At 34.8% G+C, this 8,036-nt stretch overlaps 1 protein-coding gene across 4 annotated transcripts in view; it reads right to left on the bottom strand.

Annotated features, from left to right (window-relative positions):
• The window catches only part of tnn (tenascin N), a 56,599-nt gene that overhangs the window by 40,296 nt on the left and 8,267 nt on the right, over nt 1–8,036 (bottom strand). The window contains exon 1 of one of the 4 annotated variants that reach the window (XM_008434158.2): nt 1,440–1,642. The exons of 2 other annotated variants lie outside the window; for them this stretch is intronic. The gene's annotated coding sequence lies outside the window, so the exon portion shown is untranslated. Of the gene's footprint in view, nt 1–1,439; nt 1,643–8,036 lie in introns of those variants that run through there. One more of the 4 variants, XM_008434161.2, reaches the window with a different exon arrangement.

Below are 8,036 nucleotides of genomic sequence, written 5' to 3'. Positions count from 1 at the left end.
TTTTTTTTTTTTAACACGGAAGTGTCAAGGAAACGGACACAAAAATATAATGGAATAATTTAATTAGTACACAATGAAGGAATCATCTTTAAATTGTGATTATACATTATATGCATGAATGGTGTAGAGTTATCTGCTCTTTCCATTTCCTTTCCTTTCTACGCCCTTCCTTTCCTTGCTCATTCTTTTCCTTTCCTTTCCAATCTGCAAATTGCTGACAAAACATGGAAAGTAAATTGATCAAATGCAGCTGGGAGCAATTATTGTCTGTGAGTGGAGCTTATATCTTCATGATCCCGTCTGCCGTCTGTTACCACACAGACCACAAGAAAACCTCGAACAGGACCTTATTTTTAACTATGGCGACTTTATTGCCTCAGTAATACTGTCAATAAAACCACTGAACGGCAATAATAAATCAATAATGTAGTATGAAGCATAACAAATGTGACGACACTGGAGATATTCTTATGTTTCAAAAATAAAGGGTGTTTCTAATCTTTCAGTCAGTGAAGACCAAGAAAAAGAGTTTAGACCTATAAATGATGGCACTTTTTATGTGCCATCACCTCCGGATTGTGAGTTTTTCCTCTCGKTTCGTCGTTCTCTCTTAGCTTCCTCCTCCTCTCCATCATTCTGCACAGCTGAGAGCCCACATCTGCAGCTGGTTTTAAGAGCGCTCCTCTGCTTCGCCTGAGCCAGTACAGTAGCATTAAATAGTAAATCTACCAGATCAACAGCCTGTTAAGAACATCTATCCCGCCAGCCAAAAGTTATTGTATTAAATTTGGTTTTTATCATGATGGGAAAATTATTGCTAGCAGCTTTGTTGACGCACAAAACATGATTGTCTACAATATATTGGAGCTATTTAATTAGTAGGAGGCTTGAATATAGACTTGTAATCTCATTTGAAAGTTACTCACCTTGATGGGAAATTAACCTAATTTTAAAAACACAAAATATTTTCTTTATTGCTTTTTGCAGCAGGTCAAATTACAAAACATACTGGAGTTTATTGATGTTAATCACCGATTAAGATTTACAGGAAGGTAGTGCCGTCATTCCCACCAAGCTAAATCAGAAACATATTGAGAAGCTATTAAAAATTACATTTAAATTGCTCCCTAAGGTGTGGACTAATCATTGAAACAGTTTGAAATGAGCAGTGTTGTACATAAGTACCGGTAAAGGGATTAAGTAAAAGGTTGAGGTAAATGTCTTCAAAAAGTTCTGCCAATAAATTAAATATTTACACAGACAAAGCAGTTTGCAAATAGATTCTGTATAATAACTATATCAGAAATGTGCAAAATCTGCAAATTTACCTTTTTAAGTGATCACAAATTTACACCAAACTGCAAGTAATTTAAAAAATGTATCCAAAGATGAACAGTTTAAATAAAAGGAAATGCTYATTCTAAATCCTGCTGTCTTACCGTTTTATGATTTGTTAAATTTCCCCCTCCTTTATCTTCCGTTTGTCTCTTTTCTTTGAAAGTCTGAAGGTCACTCACCAAATCTCTGCCTCTGCCACCTGTTGACAGGCCAGAGCTACTGATTCAAGCTCTGAGGATTTCTACACTCTGAGCGACTCTCTCTCTCTCCCTCTCTTACTTAAATGTTAACATGTCTCAAATGCCTGTAGGCCAGTGAGTGGTAAGTTTGGGAGTGTCTCTGCTCCTTCTACAGTCACTGAATGAGGAGGATGAAAGATCACAGGAGGCGGAGAGGTTATTAACTACTTATATTTGATCCTAGAGATAACGACTTTTGACCTAAACACTCCTTGTGCATAGATTCTCAATGGTCCTCTCTCCTTTTCCACTTATTTTATTGTGTGTCTAATTGCAGTAACCAAAAAAATTAAATAAAAAGCATGAGGAATTCAACTTAATCTCTTCAGCAGCAACTGAAATAAAGGTCTTATTGAAAGCAGTGAGTTTGACGCCAAGACAAATACAGATCTGATCCAGGATAAAACATTCCCTGGGGAATAATTATTTTTGACAGAATTTATCTCTTATGCGAAACATAGCACAATGAATACACATTCAAAGGCAGTAACGGAGACATGCAGACTGTGCTAGAGATGAAGATTAAAGAACACCAGCTATGGATCCTGGACAAAAAAATATATATGATAATGATCACTTTGGTGAATCCACTGCTGTTCTGACAAGTGAAAAAAAAATCTAAATATCTTGACTTGATTTAAAATGTTTTCTCTTCAAAAATGTGTCTGGCATTACTGTATTTTTGTGGAGATGACCACCACTGAGTGCCATCTGAAGAGGCATCAACATCTTACTCCTTTAGAGGAAGAGTGCGCCTGCTTCTTTTTTTTTTTTTTTTGGATGGCTTTCCTTAAAGAATAAAAGTTAAATGTGAAGTGGAAGCATGTAGGGCCACGTAAACCTCACGTACCAAGGCTGGCAGTAGTTTCTGAATACACATAAAACAGCTTTGACATTTTTGTGGGAACGGATAGGGAACATTGGGATTGTTTGAGTGACACTGGATCACGGATCACGGATCATGGATCACGAGCTGAGACAGGAGTTGTGAGTATTTAAACAGAAGTCCTAAGTTTTATCCGTGAACAACGTAACTGGTCATTGGTATACATTTTTCTCCCATTTTAAATATAAAATATGATGGGATAAATGAAACTGTACATAAGAATAAAGAAAAATGCATCTGCGTCTTTAAAGTTACAAATTATTCACAGGAGAACTTTGTCTGTTGAAGTCATGTAAAGTAGGTCCTTGGAGAGTTAGTATTCCCAGCCGTTCATTGCTGTATTTTCTGTTATCATGTTACCATGGATTCTTAATGCATTCCTGAAAAATACCAGTATACTGTAATTGAAATTTGCAGAAAAGTTCTGGGTTCTTTATTTATTTATTTTTTTTACATAAGCTAAAAACATTTTGTTCTCAAATAAATACTCCACATTGAACAAACAAAAACCTCAAAATTGTATATGGTTTGTGATTTTATTGAACATTAGGCCAGTTACTGCTTTTCTCTTTTTTTTTGAAGTAGTAACATTTTACTGCTGTACAGCACAGCATTAGTGCACTTCTATACACTAGTTCAACATCCTATTTACTTTAAATTTTTTAAATATACTGTTCAAGTGTAGTTATTAAGTTACTACTATTTTTTATAATAAAAATTATATTATTTTGTTCTAAATGATTTGTACAACTGATTTAAATAATTTTAGTAAAATTGAACTTGAAGGATAGAAAATGTGAAGAAGAAGAAACACTTTTAAATCCATTTAACACTTTCAAAGACCTGCAGTGTGGTAGGACATGCCAATTACAGTGCTTCTTGGGACAATGAGAAGCTATGTCACGCACGTCTATTTCTAGAGAAAAATGTGAATGTTTCCCATTGCGTGTGTTGGTTTCACCCCATGCTGGGAAAATGTACCCCACACAGCTGTAACAGAACTCTTCTCAGCAGGGTGAATCTTATATTATGTTTTCTTTAAAGTGATGCATGTCTGCACTCAGCTTCCTTCCTCTCCTGGGCAGAAGACAAACGTTCAGATGTTATTAGAAGAGCCCACACACACCTTTTGATTTACTTTGACTCATTTCTACTCCTCATTTAAGGGTGAAATGCTCTTCACGGAAAAAAAGTGGTTTCTTTTCTTTTAACATCAAAATGTAGCCAGRGCACACAAAGGTCAAAACTGTTTCGGAATRCCTCCTGSCTAACCTAATTGATTTAGTTTGTGTATAACAAGCAGGTGTTGATTGGATTTATTTGCAGCTGTCGGTTTATRTTATTATCTGCTGCTTGGAATGCTCATTAAAACATAAGGAATATAACTGTAATTTTCAATGTACCTCAGGCTATTTAAAATATTTTTTAACTGTGTTTTTGTTTATATTAAACATGTATATAAAAAACAAATCTTCACTTTGAGATGACAAAGCATTAAATGTGAACTTCATATTTATAACCTGAAAAAGAAGTTACCAGGTTAAATTTGCCATGACAGACAGTTGTGAAATATATTTCTCGTACTCCCATACTGTTCTGTTGGCACTAGTTTCAAATCTTGACACGGAAATCCCAGCTGTTTTTCTTTTTTTTTTTAAATCTGGTTGACATAGTCAGTAATGGGTCAGAGTTTGTCATTTCTTATGTTCTCAAAAACAAGCATCCAGTAATTATCCTTCAAGTATTTCCATGTTTGAGAATGGCTGTTTGCATGTTGTCAGGTGTTCCTCCCCTCCCACATGTCGTTTGATCTGCATGTTCATTCGGCATTTTTCTATTGCTTTTGTTTCAATCAAAATTTTTGTTGTTGTGCATTATAAACATGTTTTGAATGTCACATTTTTTGGAGGGGGCAGGGGGYGTTTTATCAGAATCAAATTTATCTTCCATTCAGCTAGATGGAAGATACATTTCTSTGGCCTTTAGTGGGAAATGAGTTTATATTTCTTGCAATAAAATTCATGTACCCAGATGTTCAAATGCCATGTTTAGATATGAGTTTTCTTGTTTACAGTTCTTTACCTTCACAGCTGAACACAAAGAAGTGAGGGAAGTCTTATTAATCACATTTAGTACGTAGTGTGCCTTTTTAATGGGTTATTTTTAACAAAACCAAGAGAAAAACATTACTTACTTCCTTAGATTTTTCATTATTAAGATCAACAACAGCTTGTTTTTAAGTTTGATTGCAAGATACAGGAAATATTTTACTAACTCCTGGTTACTGCTTGTTGATGTCTCATTGTCAAGACAATTTGCACACCTCCYCCCAATAATTTTGAGTGTCTTGTAAAAACCACCATGTGAGAGATCCTTGTACTACACACTACAATAAAGTGAYTATTACTCCAATGTATTTTTGCCAAACCATAACATGCCAAAAATGTATTTAATTGAGGTAATGGTTACCTTGCATTCCACTACAGTTTCTATACATTACACATCATTAATCATTATAATAGATGTCAGGAATTAATGTTTTTATAGTTCCCCCCCTCATGAATGGCCTCATTGTGCCAATTCACAGCAGACAGAACGTGTTTGTTATATGGATATTATTTCATTTGAAAATCTTAGCTGTTTTATATTTGTTAACTGTGTGGTGCGGTGTCAGGCCCAATTCATTGTTTTTTTTTGTTGTTTTTTTGTTTCGTTTATTACTATGTTAAGAAGTCACTCAGTGGTAATACTGGTGTTTATTGGTCTATCACCTCTACTTTAAGCCCTTAAGAAGCAATGTCTGGTAGTCAGTCATTCTGGGGCTGTCACCACATCACTTGACAGGTCACAGACAGGAGCTCCAAGTCGACTTAAGGGACTTCCTTGCCTCATGCCTTTCTGAAATCGTGGATTTGACATATGGTCCAAGTCATGCCTCAGACTGTTTTTGAAAGGGACTATTTCCAAATATGAAATATTTACATACATCAACTTATACACMTTAAAAGTGAGAAGATGAACAAGACTGCACTTTCAACTTTTAAATATTATGAGAATGGCTTAAGAAATGTTCTCTGATTACCCATACCTACAAAATGCAGTTCTGAAGCCACGTGTGGCTCTTTAGATCCTCCATAATGACTCATAAAAACTTTGGTCAAAAATGATAATAAATTGGAGCAAAGTTTTAAAATTTAACAGTCATAAAAATTACAAGATCTAGCAGCTTTTCCTGGGCATTTTAATGCAAAATATGCATAAAATTTTCACAAATGAATATACAGACTTAGGAAAAAAAAATTGATAATTGGTTGCCGAATTTTTTCTGTATATTTGAATGCCGCACTTATTTTGACTCATCTTTTCAGAACTGAAAAAAATTAATTGATCACAGGAACAATACAGTTTCATTTGGGTAGAGGCACCTGCTAAAACCACAAGTTAGACCTCATCTGATGAAAGTGTCTGAACTTTTCAGTGACATTTCCATGCCGTTAGTGCAACAGACAAAACTGCTAAATAGCAAATAATTTACTTCGAAAATACAGCTTGCTACAATGATATACCAAAACAAAATACTATACTGCTGCTACTGTTATCATACCAGAAATTGGAAACACCACCAATACTACAGCAACGCCATCAAGAATAGAGTGGATCAATTCATCAGTTGCAGCCAATAAGGACAAACTGAGTTTTAAAGAAGTTTTGGCCTTGATTAAATATGGGGTAAGATGAAAAAGAGAAGTGAAATCATCTCGGAAAACAAAATAAAAATTCTATATATTTTTTCATGCTAAAATGTTTAATGCTAAAAAAACAGATTGTGAGTTTTACCCAACAGTGTGTAGATAACAATAAAAACTTTAAACCAACACAAAAATAAATGTCCAAATATCCCATCAGAGTGAATGAATGTGCCATTTTCTACATAGAAATAATTCAGCACCCATCACTAAAACATTTAGTCTATACATAAGTTTGTCTGAGACTGTTGACCACACTGATGTAAATACATTTGGTAACCATCAAACAGTTGCCCTGTGCCTGTGTATGTGGGCTTAAACACCCCCTTCAGTAATGGAAACRAAAAACCTCAGCGGTTTTATAATGTAAATATACACGAAGCCTACTTTGAAGAATATGRTATATTTAATCTTGCAAAGTTTCAGTGTAGAAGAGGAACATGACTAATTCACACAAATTACAAAAAAAAGCAGTAAAGTATGATAGCATACAATAAAAGGGAATTCTAGTCTCTTTATAGGAGCCTCAGGTCTAACAATAAAGATGGCAAAATATAGTTAAATATAGTTTCTCATTCAGTTTTAAGTAAACATCCAAATTTTGTAAAAAAAATTTTAGGTATTGAAAACATCTTGTCAAAGAAAGGTCCAACAGAGACTTCAGTACCATGTGAGTTTACAACTGTCAAACATCTTGGAGCCATTTTAATTTTTGTTCCAGTGTAAAGTGAAACTGCGTAACTTCAGTGGAAAACACATCAGATTAAAGGAAGCTGTGTAGATAAAGCTAAAGTAATTTAGAGGGAAACAAATTAATCCCATATGATCGTATGGATGAATGTGCTCCCTTCAGAGCCYTGGTTGCGTGCTCAGATTTCTAAGATGGTTTCCACATTGTGCACATAAGAACTGCTTGCAGATTTATATGTACAGAAGATTACAGAAGAAGTTTCTGCCATGTCTGCACTTGGCACTCCCAACTCGATTTACACTATCAAACATATAAATAGCACAGCGAACATGTGTAACGTAAATGTTGGTCTACAGCATGATTATGTTCAAATGTTCTACAATTACTGCTAGCTTTTAGGTTAAAGAGGATATAATGGGACTTCTGTTTTACAAGGCCRAATGTTGTCAAAATACAACTTAAGGGTTCTGACAGCACATAGTAAATGGTCTGGATCCAGGCTTRTGAGGCATCACTGGATCTACACCCAGTGTTATATGCTTGGTGTAGATCCCTGGAAATCTAGAAACYCCTTCTACTTTCTTTTGGTAAAACAAGCAAACAAAAACATKCACTCATAACAGCTTACAATGAAAAAATAAACAATATGAGTTATTTTACAGGGCAATTATGTATGATGTGGATTTTGAGGCAAAGTTAAATATGGTAACAAGTTTGATTGTATTGGTAAACTGTTACTTATCACATATTGATACACAACACAAAATATGACTCCCATCTAAAGCCTAATTCGTCAGTCAAATAATTAAAACTTCAAAAGTTTATACCGKTATTAAAGCCCAAATAATTCTGGTTAAACAACAACTTTAAATCGGATTCCATCCACTTCCTATGTGTGCTTAATACTAATGGAAAATTAGAGCGGCCAGTTATCCCAATATGCGTGTTTTTGGACAGATGGAGGATGCCAGAGCACTTGTAAAGAATTCMTGCATGCAGCTGGAGAACTTTCAAATTCCAAACAGGAAAGCCTGGAGTAGAACTTGGGACGTTTTTGTTGCAATACCTCATTTGCACTGGAGTAATCCAAAATTGTGTTTGTTTCTCATTCCAGGTAACTTGTGCAGATTAATAGA

This window comes from Poecilia reticulata, linkage group LG17, assembly GCF_000633615.1.
Source record: "Poecilia reticulata strain Guanapo linkage group LG17, Guppy_female_1.0+MT, whole genome shotgun sequence".
Taxonomy (NCBI): Eukaryota; Metazoa; Chordata; class Actinopteri; order Cyprinodontiformes; family Poeciliidae; genus Poecilia; species Poecilia reticulata.
This window is presented reverse-complemented; position numbering and strand designations above follow the sequence as displayed.